The 14,263-nt window shown below is 43.0% G+C and overlaps 1 protein-coding gene across 2 annotated transcripts in view; it reads left to right on the top strand.

Annotated features, from left to right (window-relative positions):
- The first annotated feature begins 3,136 nt into the window (after positions 1-3,136).
- The window catches only part of DNMBP (dynamin binding protein), a 131,098-nt gene continuing 119,971 nt past the window's right edge, over positions 3,137-14,263 (top strand). For both annotated transcript variants that reach the window (XM_049854892.1, XM_049854891.1), the window contains exon 1: positions 3,137-3,356. The gene's annotated coding sequence lies outside the window, so the exon portion shown is untranslated. The remainder of the gene's footprint in view (positions 3,357-14,263) is intronic.

Below are 14,263 nucleotides of genomic sequence, written 5' to 3'. Positions count from 1 at the left end.
ACTGCCAAACAAAAGGTCAGCGGCTTGAACCAATCAGCCACTCCACAGGAGAAAGATGTAGCAGTCTGCTTTCCTAAAGAGTTACAGCCTTGGAAACTCTATGGCGCAGTTCTACTCTGTCCTTTAGGATTGCTATGAATCAGAATCAACTTGATGGCAATGGCTTTGGCTTTTGGTTTTTATGAATTGCAATCTATCCTGGGTTTTCGTTTATGGGTGTGATACAAAATTTCCTTTTAAAAACAACCAACCAGTTGGTATTTAGCCTGTTCCAATTTACGGCGATCCCACATGTTTCAGAATATAACTGCACTCCACAGGGTTTTTCAATGGCTGCAGACTTTTTGGAAGTAGAATGCCTGGCTTTCCTTCCAAGGTAACTCTGAGTGGATTCCAACCACCAACCTTTCCACTAGTAGGCTAGTGCTTAAATGTTTGTACCACCCAGGCAGCCCCTTAAAAACAAAACGAGTCAATTTAAATAAAAACCTTAAACAAAAAATTAAAAAAGTGGTATGACGTTTAGTCAAGAAGCATTATGATGGTTATCTGAGAGTACAAGACTATGGCAAAAACCATAAAAGTGGTACAAGAAGGACTAAAGTATGGGAAACAACAGGAATTGGCCTTACTCTTGCCAGCCAGGGTCTGTTCCTAACAGGAACTAAATGGCCTCCAGCGTCTTCTTCCAGAAGTCACCTGTGCCCTAGCCCAAGTCCACCAGACAGACACCCTCCCTCCAAACTCTCCTGAACACCCCCTCCCCCCGCCATATACCCATCTGGGTCCACCTTTAATCCTCTCCTTCCTGAACCTCTGTCCTGAGACTCCTAGGTACGTTTTGGCACTATTTTAACCAACAGCAAATAGTATTTCCATGCTGTACCCCTTCCTTCTTAGGATGCCTTCTATATTCTACCGCTAAATTGTTGGACCATGTCTTCTTCAGTAATAGAAGCAAGGATGCATTACTTTATCTGCGCTTCTTCCAGAGCCAAGCCTGTGGCTATTTCAGGATTGACAGTTTGTACCATGAGCAAGCCTAACTTTGATTCGTTTTAGCAGCTTGCTACTCTCTCTCACCAGCTTGCCATTGCTAACAGCAGCTTGTGGCTGTGGCATGGAACATTCCAGAGGGGAGCTATGGGGAGTTTACTTTGATTTGGAGCCTAAACATGCCAGGCTGTTAGTGATGCAGTCCGTTGTGACAATGATGGAAACTTTTAGAGGCAGGGTGTCTTGACAGATTGGATTTAGGTTAAGACATGAGATTGAAGGATGACACACTCAAATGGTTGTAATTAACGAGATCAATCTCCATGCACAGAGGTTGATCTGTGTTTTGGTTAGTTAAGGATTATGGGGGGTGGGATTCTTTTTAGTCTTAATATTACACATGTGTGTAGATTACTAATAACGCAGTTCCAGACATATTTATCTCTTGATCATTTTCATTTCCGTCCTTTTGATTGAGGATATTTTATAGTGTATCAATTCACTGACTCAGCATGGAATTCATTCTCCTTATCAGGCCTCACCAGGCCCTGAACAGTCTTGACCTCTGTCTGTTTTCCAATCTCATCTCATAGCACTTGCTCTCTTGCTCACTGTATCAGTCTCCTAGGGGGGCTGTAACAAATTGCCACAAGCTGAGTGGCTAAAAATAACAGAAATTTATTTTCCCACAGTTTTAGAGGGCCTAAAGTCCAACTTCAGGGTGTCAGCTGGGCCATGCTCTCTCCGAAGGCTCTGGGAGAACACTTTTCATCTCTTTCAGCATCTGGTAGCCACAGGTGTTCCTTGGCTTGTGGCAGAATAACTCCAGCCTCTGCTTCTGTCTTATCATGGCCATCTTCCCTCTGCGTGTCAGTCTCTTCTTTTTATAAGGACACCAATCATATTGAATTAGGGCCCACCCTATTCCAGAATGACCTCGTGTTAACTAATTGCTGTGTGTAACTTTCACCTAAAATACTATAATTTTTTTTTTTAAAAGATTCAGATTCAGTAAGTAGATCATTTTGAAGCTGACTCAGGTGATAGAAAGAAAAAGTTCAGATTAATTTTAATCTATGTTAAGGAATCCTGAAATTTTTCTTTTTAACATGAATTTTTTTTTTTTTACATCTACATCGGTTTTTAGCTCATCTTGCTTTCCTATATGGCATGCTTGATTCTTCATCCAAAAAACACTAGCAAAGCGCAACCACAGCAAACAAAATTGTAGTTAACTAGTAGTAACTGTATCTTCAAAAGTAAAGGCATTAGATTTGCAATACTAATAATTTACTCTTGAGGGGAGACCAGGCACTGTTTCAGAGGCAAATGAATCATTTGCTAAGAATTTTGTCAAAAACCCAGGACTTTGGTATTCTGCCAACAGTGTTCACAGGCATCAGGAAGCAGAGGAAAAGAAGGGAAAAAGGATGTATTCCGATGGAATTTTTGAAATAAGATTTATCTCTGTTATGCACGCATAGCGATAGATTTACTTCATTCTTCATAATCTCGTAGGTGAAGTACAGAAATTCAAGCGACATAGCTAAGCAGCGTGACCTTTAATACACAAAGAGAATATTGCAGGGATTCAAGAGTGACTTAGAAGTGTTCTCTAAGCCCCGCCTAGTTCTTGCCTTCTGTCATTCTTTGCTTTTAAATTCTCAAAGATGTCCTGAGAGACTTTGCTCAAAAGAAACGGGACAAACAGAAACAAATGAGTTGTTGTATGACATGATAAAGGAAATTGCCTCGGGGTAGCAAGGAGGACACCACCACAAACAGACAGAAATAGAGCTGAACTTCTCTAGATTGAATTCTGACTTTTTTCTGAGTTGGAGGGCGGTGTGGGAGACGAGAGCAGTATAGGGACTTGGTATGAACCAGGGCAGCACGTAGGCAGAGGGCGCCCGGCAGGCAGCGGGCGCCAAGGCTGCACTAGCCCGGCCCGCTTGGCACGGCTGGGAGCCGCGGAGATGCACCGGGGGCGGGCCCCAGGCGGGGCTCTCCGCGGCAGCTCCGCACCCAATGCCTCAGTTTCCCCCAGTGGAGGTCCTCGGAGCACCGCCCCTCTGACGTCCCGAGGCGGGCGGGGCCGGGGAGTCGGCCGCCAGGGGGCGCGAGAGCCGGGCGGGCGTCGGGGAGGTCGGCGAGCAGGGAGCCGAGCGAGCGTCCCGGGACCGCGCGGTCCGCGCCGGCCGAGGCGGAAGCCTGAGCGGGAGGCTGGAGGCGGGGCGGCTGCGCTGAGTCAGACCGGATTGACCCGCCCGCGGCTTCCAGGGGCCGCGGTGACAGCGGGCCAGGGACTGGCGGCCGTGGCTGCCAACCGCGCCGAGGGACCGGCGGGCTGCGGAGAGCAGGTCAGGAGCAGGGCCAGGGCTGGGCGGGGAGCCCGGAGCTGCTGTGCGGGGGCCGCGGGCCGAGGGCTCCCGCGCTCCGGCGGACGCGCCGCGCGACCGGGCCTGCACCGGCCTCTTCCCCAAGGCAGCCGCTGCGCTCGGCCGGGAGTGCCCGGGAGTCCCTTCTCGGATTAACCACTCTCGTCCCGGATCAGGTCGAGACCCTGGGAGGCCCCCTAGCTGGAGAGGCTGGGTGGCCCCAGTCAGAGGGATGCGAGCATGGACTTTTTTGGTGTCAAGCCCAGGGCTCTTTTCACTGCACCACCCTGCCATTCAGGCAGTGAGGCGAATTTGAGAATTTGAGAGCTGAAATTCAGCATTAGCCCAACCTTCTTATTTTACAGATGAAGAAATTCATCTTCCCTGCCCAAAGTCACACATCCAGTCGGTATAGGAGTCCGTGAGTCAGGGCCAGGGAGGCAGGGATGGATGGTTTCCGAAGCAAGAGGGAGACCTGTTTGGTTGGAGATGCAGGTTTGGTTAGGGTGGATTTTTAGTTACTCACAAACTCCTTTATTCCGGTAGCAGGTACTGATGTCCACCAGGCATCAATTTCTCAAAGCATTTCTCTTGAAAGGAGTGACGGTTCTGTCATTCTCACTGATGATGAATAAAGGATGATTTGAATAAAGGCATATTGGGGTTACAAATTGGCCAGATATGCCACAAATTAGGAGATATGGAGAATGCTTGGTGTTTAAAGCTCAGCTTTAAATTCAATTGCATTATCCCTTATTGCCTGTCTCATTTATAGAATAATGAAGGCAGTCCTGTCCTGTAATATTGGTAACTTACCTTTAACCACTAACCTGTTGCTGTTGAGCTGACTCATCTTTTACTGAAGCAAATCACCAGACGTTTCTTCTGCAGCACCACAGGGAGGGTTTGAACTGCCAGCCTTTAGGTTAGTAGTCAAGCTCTTAACCGTGTGTACCACTCAGGGTCTTGACTGGTCTTGGTTTTGGTTGTGTGCCCTCGAGTCAATTCTGACTCCCAGCTACTTTATAGGACAGAGTAGAACAGCCCCGAGGGTGTCCGAGGCTGTAATCTTTTCAGAAACAAATTACCATTATCTTTCTCCTGCAGGCATCTTTTGTTGAAATATTTTCTTTTTGTAATTAGTAATGCTGTAGTATCTGGCAAGCCACCAGATTGCTGGTAACACTAATATTTAGAGTTCGAGCATAGTTTAGCTCCTGTCATTTACATAGATGAGTTACAGGGGGAAAGTAGGATTGTTTAATCTGTAGTAGTATTTTGTAAGATTGAAGTACCCAACAGCTTGTTGTTGTTAGGTGCCGTTGCGTTGATTTCCACTCATAGTGACCCCGTGTGACAGAGTAGAACTGCCCCATAGGGTTTTCTAGGCTGTGATATTTACGGGAGAAGATTGACAGGTCTTTTGTCTCACAGAGCAGCTGGCTGGGTTTGAACCGTCAACCTTTCAGTTAGCAGCTGTGTTCTTAACCATTGCACCACCAGTCAGTGATTTCTCAGAGCTAGTGCTGCATTTATTACTCTCCCGGCATGAATAGATTCAAGGTGGGGAGCGGAGAGCAGGTTAGTTTATCCTGCAGGACCTATTTTTTCCTAAAATATTGAGTGGAAAGATCTCTAGGGCCTCCTTCCATCTCTGAAGTTCCCTGATTTTACACGTTAACTTGAAACACGTGTCACTAATTGTGACCAAAAAAAAAAGGGTTCACAGATGCGAGACTGGAATGGCGTGCTTTGTGCTCCGTGGAGAATAGCCAAAGTCTGACCTGGGAATGGGGTCTGTGCAGTGCAACAGATACCTTTTGCAATAAGCCAAGAACATTCTGACTCAGAAAATGTGGTAAGATGTCTATTATACAAGTGTTCATACTGTGTGTATTTTCGGCTGAGATAATAACCTTTAGAGATACTTCGTCCAAATAAGTACAAGTTATTTATTTTGTCGTGCAGCCCAAAGTAGAGCCTGTCCCTCCTCTTGTTTCCATCAGTCTCCTGTCTTTTCAGGTTCCCTTCTTCTCTGGGTGCCTTGCTTATCTTCGGAGACCCTCCTCACATCCCTCTTCTCATCCAGCACTGATTGAACTTATGCTACTTTTTCTCTTCTCAAATCGTGATTGAACTTGATCAGTCATGATTCTTGAATCACCATGTAAGATCTCCTAAAAACTTAGGGTGGATATTCGTTTTTAGGGCACAGTGTAAGACTTGGAGTGGCTCTGGTTCTGGAAAAGCGTTAAGTGGACCAGGCTTAGATTTTTATCTTCTGACTGCCTGGAGACTGTAACATAGGAAGTCTCCAGAGCCACTAAAGTCGTTTACCTCTACTTCCGTTGGAAACCCTTTCTTTCAGCATGATGTATACCAAATCTTCAAATTCATTTTAATTCTCAACGTCCCAGTCCTTTTTCACCATTTGGCTAAAATAAGCAAAAATTGATTTTTCAAATTGTAGATACTTCTGTGTGATATTTGCTTTGGGGAATTTATTTAAATGATAAAAACACTTAAAATAGATCACAAGTGGAGACTTGCATACTTATTGCCAGGGATAAGGCTTGAATATTTTCAAGGTTCGTTCTTGTGTTGATTCTAAAGTCAGTTAATGCATGGTATTATTACCGAATTATCTGCTGTGAAATTCGCAAGTATGGGTGGCTTTCTGCTAAGGCATCCTTAACATTTATTCAGCGTACTTCTAAAAAGTTTCTCAGCACCATTTCGGTTTAGTATTAAATAGTTCCTTCTTATACCCAGCTCAGGAAAACACCTGAATAAACTAATTCTCAAGACTGGATAACTTAGTCTTGTTGGTCCAGAGTTAATTGTGATTTATCAGTCTCTTCCCTGAGCAGCCATAAAATCGGATCACAAGGGCAACTCTGTAATGAAAGAGCCCTTAAACAAACCGAGGTGTTAACTTTTGATCGGGTACTTTATCCTCGATGCTAGAAAAGGCAGCCATAGGAGGTAAAATAGACATAGAGTAGCTAAAGTATGTTGTTTCTTTTTAGATTTTTAAGGTCTTCTAACTTGAAGGACAGGGCCCCCAAGAACTGAGGCAACAAAGAAGAGCAAATAGGCCTTTGTGCTAGGAGTCTGAAGGCATGGGCTTTAGCGCTGACTTACTCATTCAAGTCAACAAATAGATGCCATAGGGTGTATGTTGTTGAGTTGTTAGTTGCCATCCAGTCGATTCCTACTCTGGCTGCCATATGTGCAGAGTAGAACTGCTCCATAGGGTTTTTTGTTTTTCAATGTTGTGCTTTATGTGAACGTTTACAGAGCAAAATAGTTTCCCATTCGACAGTTTGCACACAGAATGACCTAAGACATTGGTCACAGTCCCCTCAATGTGTCAGCACTCTCCCCATTTTCACCCTGGAACTTTCGTCTCATTTTCCTACCCCTTCCTGCCTTTTCATCTTTGCTTTTGGCCAAATTTTGCCCTTTTGATTTCATATAACTGACTCTTCTAAAGAGCTTGTTCTTCTTGAGTGTTATTGTTTATTTTGTAGGCCTATCCATTTTTTGACTGAAAGGTGGTATCATGGATTGAATTGTGTCCCCCCTAAATATGTGTCAATTTGGCCAGGCCATGATTCCCAGTATTGTGTGCTTGTCCTCCATTTTGTGATTGATGTAATTTTCCCGTGTGTTGTAAATTCTAATCTCTGCCTGTGGTTAATGAGGCAGGATTGGGTTATGTTGAAGAGGATTAGGGTGGGATGTAACACTCTTTGTCAGATCACATCCCTGATTCAATGTAAAGGGAGTTTCCCTGGGGCATGGCCTGCACCACCTTTTATCTTACAAGAGATGAAAGGGAAGCAAGCAGAGAATAAGGGACCTCATACCCTAAAGAAAGTAGTGCTGGGAGCAGAGCGTGTCCTTTGGACCCTGGGGTTCCTGCTCAGAGAAGCTCCTAGTCCAGGGGAAGATTGATGACAAGGACCTTTCTCCAGAGCCAACAGAAAAGGCCTTCCCCTGGAGCTGATGCCCTGAATTTGGACTTCTATCCTGCTAGACTGTGAGAGATTAAACTTCTGTTTGTTAAAGCCGTCCACTTGTGGTATTTCTGTTATAGGAGCACTAGGACTAAGACAGGTGATCTCTGGGAATGGCTTCAATTCCATGTTAGAAGGGCTGTAGTCTCAGGGGTTCCTCCTCTCTATCAGACCAGTAAGTCTGGTCTTTTCCATAGGGTTTTCAGGGCTGTGACCTTTTGGAAGCAGATTGCCGGGACTGTCTTCCCAGGTGCCTCTGGCATGAACAAAACAGACCAAAAAAGCAACACACCAAACCAGTTGCCGTGGAGTCAGGCCTGGCTCTCATGGCGGCCCCATGTGGGTCAGAGTAGAACTGAGCCCCATAGGGTTTTCAATGGCTGATTTTTTGGGAAGCAGATTGCCAGGCCTTTCTTCCTCAGCACCTCTGAGTTGACTCGAACTGCCAGCTTTTCGGTTTGCAGCCAAGCGCTGAACCATTTGCACTACCCAGGGACTCCAAAACAGACAAAGCCCAGCCCTAATGGAGTAGACAGTCTGGTGGAGTACAAGCAGATAATAAATAAATATGTGAATGGACAGAAGGCCAGCTGATAATAAGTACTCTGGAGAACTTTACAGCAGTGTAAGAGGGAAAGGAGTGTGTGTGTGTGTGTGTGTGTGTGTGTGTGTGTGTGTGTAAGGGGATTTACTTTTTATAGAGTGCTCATTGAGGGAGTGAACAAGAGTCCGAGGGATGAGCAAGCTGCCAGCCGTGATGCAGGAGCATGTTTGGCAAATGTGAGGAGCAGCAAGGTCATGGGGTGGGGGCAGTGTGGCTGTGGGTGAGGGGAAAGCAGAGGCAGATGAGGGGGTGGTAGTGGGGAAGGCCCGATCAGTGTAGCCCATTGTAAGGATTTTGGCCTTTGCTTTGAGTGAGGGGGAGGCCATCAGAGGGTTTTGAACAGAGAAGCTTATGATAACTTGTTTTAAAAAGATCGCTCTGACTGCTGGCTTGAGAATAGACAGAAGGATACAGGGCAGAGTCAGGGAGACATTCTTTTTTTTACTAGCTGTGTGATCCTAAACCTTAATCCCTCTCTGAGCGTTCATTTCCTCTAGCTCTAGGGTCCTTGGGTGATGCAGATGGTTTGTGCTCGAATACTAATGTAAAGATTGGTGATTTGAACCCCTCCCCCCAGCGGGGCTGCGGAAGAAAGACCTGTGACCTGTTTCTGTAACAGTTCTGTGGAACAGTTCTACTCTGTAATACATGGGGTTGCCACAAGACGGAATCAACTCAACGGCAACGGGTTTGGTTTGGTTTTGTTTTTCTAGCTCTAGAATTTTAAGAGTCTAAGTAGCATGGAGTATTTCTGTGGGGGAGGCAAGGGGATTGCGTTTGGAGAGGTTTTAAAAGGAAATGGCTTCAAATGACCTGAAAACTTAATACCAACCCACCTTTAGCTGAGTCACCCAAAATCAGAGGTAATCAGGTCTTTTCAGGCTGATTGTCAGGTCATGCGAACAAAAAGACTCTTTCGTGAATATTCTCTGCTGATCCCTTTAGTACTTTGCTGATCCCTAAACTTTCTCTTCCTGCTTGAAAAGGGGTGAAAAGCTGTTACCCATCAACAGAACTGGCAACCAGAATAGCTTTTGTCGTTAGGAAAATTGGAAACTTTTGGTAAGGAAACAATTCTAATTTTTTTTTTTTATCAGACAGGACATTTGAATTCTTTTGTCACACGCAAGGAGTCTAAAAGATTTCTCATGTTTTAATCCCCTTATCTCACTCCCACCCCTTTCATGCCTCCTGGGGGCTCCTTCTAATGCATTTGTGTTCCGTATTGTCTGTATAGCATCTTGCAAAGTGGCAGTGTTTGATTTATATGCATGTACTTCAATTTATAATGCTCTAAGTTTTTTTCTTTTTTATCTCATCATACTTCCTTTTTCTGGAAGTACTGTTTTTAAGATCCATCCATGTTGCTCTGTATACATCTAATTATTTGCTTCTGAATACTGCGCTATATAGGTAGTACCCGACTTACCACGTATTTGAGTTACTGCACTTAGGACCATCTGGGTTTTTTTTTTGTACATCTTATTGTTAGTAATATGTACTACATACAGTGTTGCAGTGTGTAATTTGCTGATATTATTATTCTCAGTTGTTCACTCACGGATGTTCAACGTTATGATTTACTGTTCAAAACACTGCTGTATAGCAGGCTTTGAAAACTGGAAAAAAAAAGAGGTATTCGACTTACGTCAGAACTGACTTAGGATGTAGTTTTCGGCAGGGAATCTGGTCGTAAGCTGGGGACTACTTGTACTCCGTGCAGTGTGCATCCGCCATAGTTTTACTTAACTGCTCTCTCTCTGATGGATACTCAGGTCGTCCCTACTCTCTACTGTTGCTGTGTGCCGTCAGCCAATTTTGAGTCAGATCAAGCTCACGTGGCAGAGCAGAACTGCCCCATAGGGTTTTCTAGGCTGTAATCTTTACTGGAGCAGATTGCCGGGCCTTTCTTCCATGGAGCTGCTGGGTGGGCTCGAACTGCCAGCCTTTCCGTTAGCAACCGAGTGCTTAACCGTTGTGCCATCAGGGCTCTGTCCCACTCTCTAACACCACAAATATTGCTTCAGTGAACATCTTCAGACATGTCCACTTATAGAGCTGTGTAAGATTCTGTGGGATGTATATTTTGAGGGAATTCCTGGATTATAGGCTTGCGTGTACTGAATTGGGTTCGGTAGTTCCAGATTCCTTTCTGCAATGGCCACACCAGACTCTTTCCCACCAGAAGTACGAAAGGGTTCCCGCATTTTCATGCCCCCACCAAGAATCAACTTTATCCAGCTCTCTACTTTTTCTGATCTCACAGGTACACAGTGATATCTTGTCGTTTTAATTTGTGTTTCTCTGATTACTAATGATTTTGAGCATCTCTTATACAAAGGAGCTCTGGTGGCGCAGTGGTTAAAGTGCTTGGTTGCTAACTCTAAGGTCGACAGTTTAAACCCACCAGCTGCTCCACGGAAGAAAGAAGTGGCAATCTGCTTCCATAAAGTTTTACAGCCTTGGAAACTCTCTGGGGCAAGTTCTACTTTGTCCTATAGGGTTGCTATCAGTTGGGATCAACTCGATGGCAGTGGGTTTGGTTTGGTCTTCTTAAGCTTCTTCTGTAAACTGTTCATATCTCTGCCCCTTTTCTATTGGAGTTGCTCTTTTTTTTGTTGTTGCTGTTGACTTGCAGAAGTTAGTTTGTAATAAAGATACTAACTCATTGTCATGTTTAGACTTTGCAAATATCTTCTCCCTTGGTCATCTATTAATTTTGCCCTTGCTGCCCTTTGATCAAGAAATATTATTAATTTCAGTGTAATCAAATAAATGAATTCTTTGACTTACAGTTTATGCTTTTGGAGTTTGGTTTAAGAAGCTCTTCCCAATCCCTGGTTCATATCTATATTTTTAATCTATCTAAAGCCCACATTTACATATGGTTTTAAATAGAGCTCCAGTCCTATTAAAAAAAAAAAAAAAAGTCCTATTAAGACTCTATTTAATGAGCTAGTTTTTCCAGTAACATCTCCAAAAAAAAAAAAAAAGTCCGTGTTTTCCTCCGTTGAATTGTGTTACTCTGCTTTCTCATATATTGTTTTCGTGGAAAAACTGGTCTGTCTCTAAGCCTCTCTTCTTTTCCATGAATCTATCTCTTGGTTTTTGTTTCATTCGCTATTGCTTTGTTTTTCTTATGGTGGCTCTGTAGTATGTTGTAATCATGGGCACAGCAAGTCCCCCATCTCTGTTCTTCATTTTTAAAGTTTACTTACCTAATCCTGTACGATTATTCTTTCATATAAATTTGAATTTTGGACAAAGTTTATCAAGTTCCTCAAAAATTATTTATTTTGGGGAATTTTTATTGGAATTATTTTGAATTCGTAGATTATTTGGGGGAGACCTGATGTCTCTTTGGGCCCTTGGTGGCACAGTGATTAAGAGCTCAGCTGCTAACCAAAAGGTCAGCAGTTCGAATCCACCAGCTGGATTCGAAACCCTATGGGGAAGTTCTCCACTGCCCTGTAGGGTCTCTATGAGTTGGAATTGACGTCACGGCAGTGGGTTTGGTGTTTTTTTGTTTTTTGTTTTTTTTTGACATCTTTTTAGTATTAACTCATTGCATCCAAGAGCATGTAAAGTGCTCTCCATATGCTCGTTCTTTTTTAGAACAGTTTTTATTTGAAAATAATTGTAAACTAACAGAAGAGCTGTAAGAATAGTGCAAATATCTCCTGTATACCCCTCACTCAGATTCACCAACTGTTAGCATTTTGCCATATTTGCATTATTACTTCCTGTCTACATTTCTACACGTGTTCTTTTCCTGGTCCATTTGAGTTAGTTACCAATGTCATGCCCTTTTACCCAGATCATTTTTTAATTTTTTTATTAGAACTCTAAAGTTTCTTCATAGAGATATAAGAGGGTATTCTTGATTAAACTAATTTCTAAATACTTCATAATTTTGGTGCTGTTGCGAATCATGTTTCTTTTTATGATTATTATTTTCTAGTTGGTTATTACTAGTTTAAGAGAATTGGCATTGATTCAACAGCCTTACTTCACTGTCTTATTAGTCAAGTAGTCTGCTGATTTCTACTGTTTTGTTTTTTTTTTCCAGGTAGTTAATCATATCCATTGAAAATAGTGATAGTTTTGTTGCTTCCTTCCCATCCTAATACCTCTTATTTCCTTTTCTTTCCTTATAGCATTGGCTGGGACTTCCAGGACTATGTCAGAACAGTTGCTTTGCTAGTGGGCATCTTTGTCTTCTTGTTCTCAGCCTTAAAGAAAACAAATCTATTTTGTTATAGGTTTTGGCTATGCAGCTATTATCAGGTTAAGGAGTTCTCCTCTATTCCTAGTTTACTGAGATGTTAAGCCTTATCAAATACTTTTTCAGGATTTGCACCCAAAGAAATAAGATGGTACCATGCAGGCTGCATCACAAAATCCTGACCATATGCTAAGGTTAAATTTTGAGCAAAAGAGGATGAATTGTAAGAGTAAAAAGGGTGAATTTTAAGAGTCCTCAACACTTCTGAACCCTACACATATAAATTTATGGTAACCATTCCAAGATTCCAATATAAGCTTATTTCTCAATTAGGTCAGCCTTTTTTCTCCTTATTATCCCAAGATTCCAATGTAAGCTTATTTCTCGATTAGGTCAGCTTTTTTCCTCCTACTTTTAAGCATCAGAATTTAAATAGCTGGTATGAAGAATGAGAGAAAGAGCTATACTCAGTGTCATCGCTGCAGTTTTCAGCATAATTGTAAATATAAGATACGTAAAATTACAGTTTCCTTGCTCTTGGACCAGTCTCTACTCCAGGTACAAATCTTACCTAAGCATATCTCATGTAATATTGGGGTAGTCAAGCAGGAATGGAGCCATAGGTAGCTGTTCAGCAGTAGTAACTGTTGTTGGGCAGTTGATTCCCATAGCTATCTCTTCCTTTCTGTATATGGTTGTTTTCTTAAAAGCTAATTTTTCACATTATAAAAATAGCTCTTTATTGTGGAACATTTGCAAAATCTAGGAAAAAAATCTATAATCCTGCCTTCTAGCAACAACCTCTGTTACAATGTTGGCTATTTCTCTTTTTCAGGTCTGTTTTTTGGGGGGGAGGGGCATATTTATGTGTGTATGCAGGGAACTATGTAATTTTGTATCACCCTTTTTCAGTGTTAGGCCGTCAACTCTTGTTCATCTTTCTTGACTGGTCATCTGAAAAAACAAGAAAGATCTGATTAGCTTGTGTTGTTGTTCCAACTCATAGCAGCCCTATAAGAAAAAGCAGAATGGCCCCTTAGGATTTCCTAGGCTGAAATCTTTACAGGAGCAGATCACTGGGTATTTTCTCCTGTAGAGCTGCTGGTGGGTTCAAACCTCCCATCTTTTGATTAGCTTAGTGCTTAACCATTGTGCCTCCAGGGTGCTTTATGATTACCTTATATGAGTGGGTAATAGCTGGCTGATTACTTGGAAATTCCATACAGGCCATTCCTGAGGGAGCCACTGCACACAAACCAGCCCAGCCTCATTATCAGAGTATGGAGCCGTCATCAGCCAAATACCACCAGGCTAAAGACTAGCTTAGGGAAGAAGGGGAGGATCAGTACGTTTGGCGCCACTTAGCTTCAGTTTGGTCCTCAGTTTCACCTTCCTTCTTTAGGCTACATTTGCTTTCATCTTTCAGAAAATAAAAAGAATGGAGAAATTAGGAGTAATTTGTTTTCTTTTGACTCTGAAATAAACACAATGGTTTTGCTTCCTGAAACACCTTTTGCTAGTGTGGTGTGCGGTGAGGGAGTGTCAAAACTCACAAGTTTTGTAGAATGTCAGATGGTAGATTCTATATCCAACTGCTCCTGCCCTCCACCCCAGCCCCCTTTTCCCTGCTCTGTTTTTTCCCATTTTGCTGTAGCACTTGTTACTTTTGAACATGCTATTGTCTGCCTTCTCCATCCCTTAGGGTGGAAACTCTTCAAGGGTAAGAACCTTTATATTGTTCACACATGTGTCCCAAGTACCTCAAACAGTGCCTAGCACATAGTGTACCCTGAATAAATGAATCCACAAAATGGATAAGTCTATTAAGAGTCAGCACTGTGATACAGAGAAGGGAAACCTAAGGGCAGGACGAGGAGACAAAGTTCTCTTAAACCAGTTGCCAACAGGTTGACTCCAACTCATGGTGACCCCATGGGTGTCAGAGTAGAACTGTGCTCCATAGGTTCTCTTTTTCTTTTTCATAATCATATTTTATTGTGTTTTAGGTGAAAGTTTACACAGCAAATTGTTTCCCTTT

This window comes from Elephas maximus, chromosome 16 (assembly GCF_024166365.1).
Source record: "Elephas maximus indicus isolate mEleMax1 chromosome 16, mEleMax1 primary haplotype, whole genome shotgun sequence".
NCBI classification, from domain to species: domain Eukaryota; kingdom Metazoa; phylum Chordata; class Mammalia; order Proboscidea; family Elephantidae; genus Elephas; species Elephas maximus.
The sequence above is the reverse complement of the archived record's forward strand: the minus strand, read 5'-3'. Positions and strand labels throughout refer to the sequence as shown.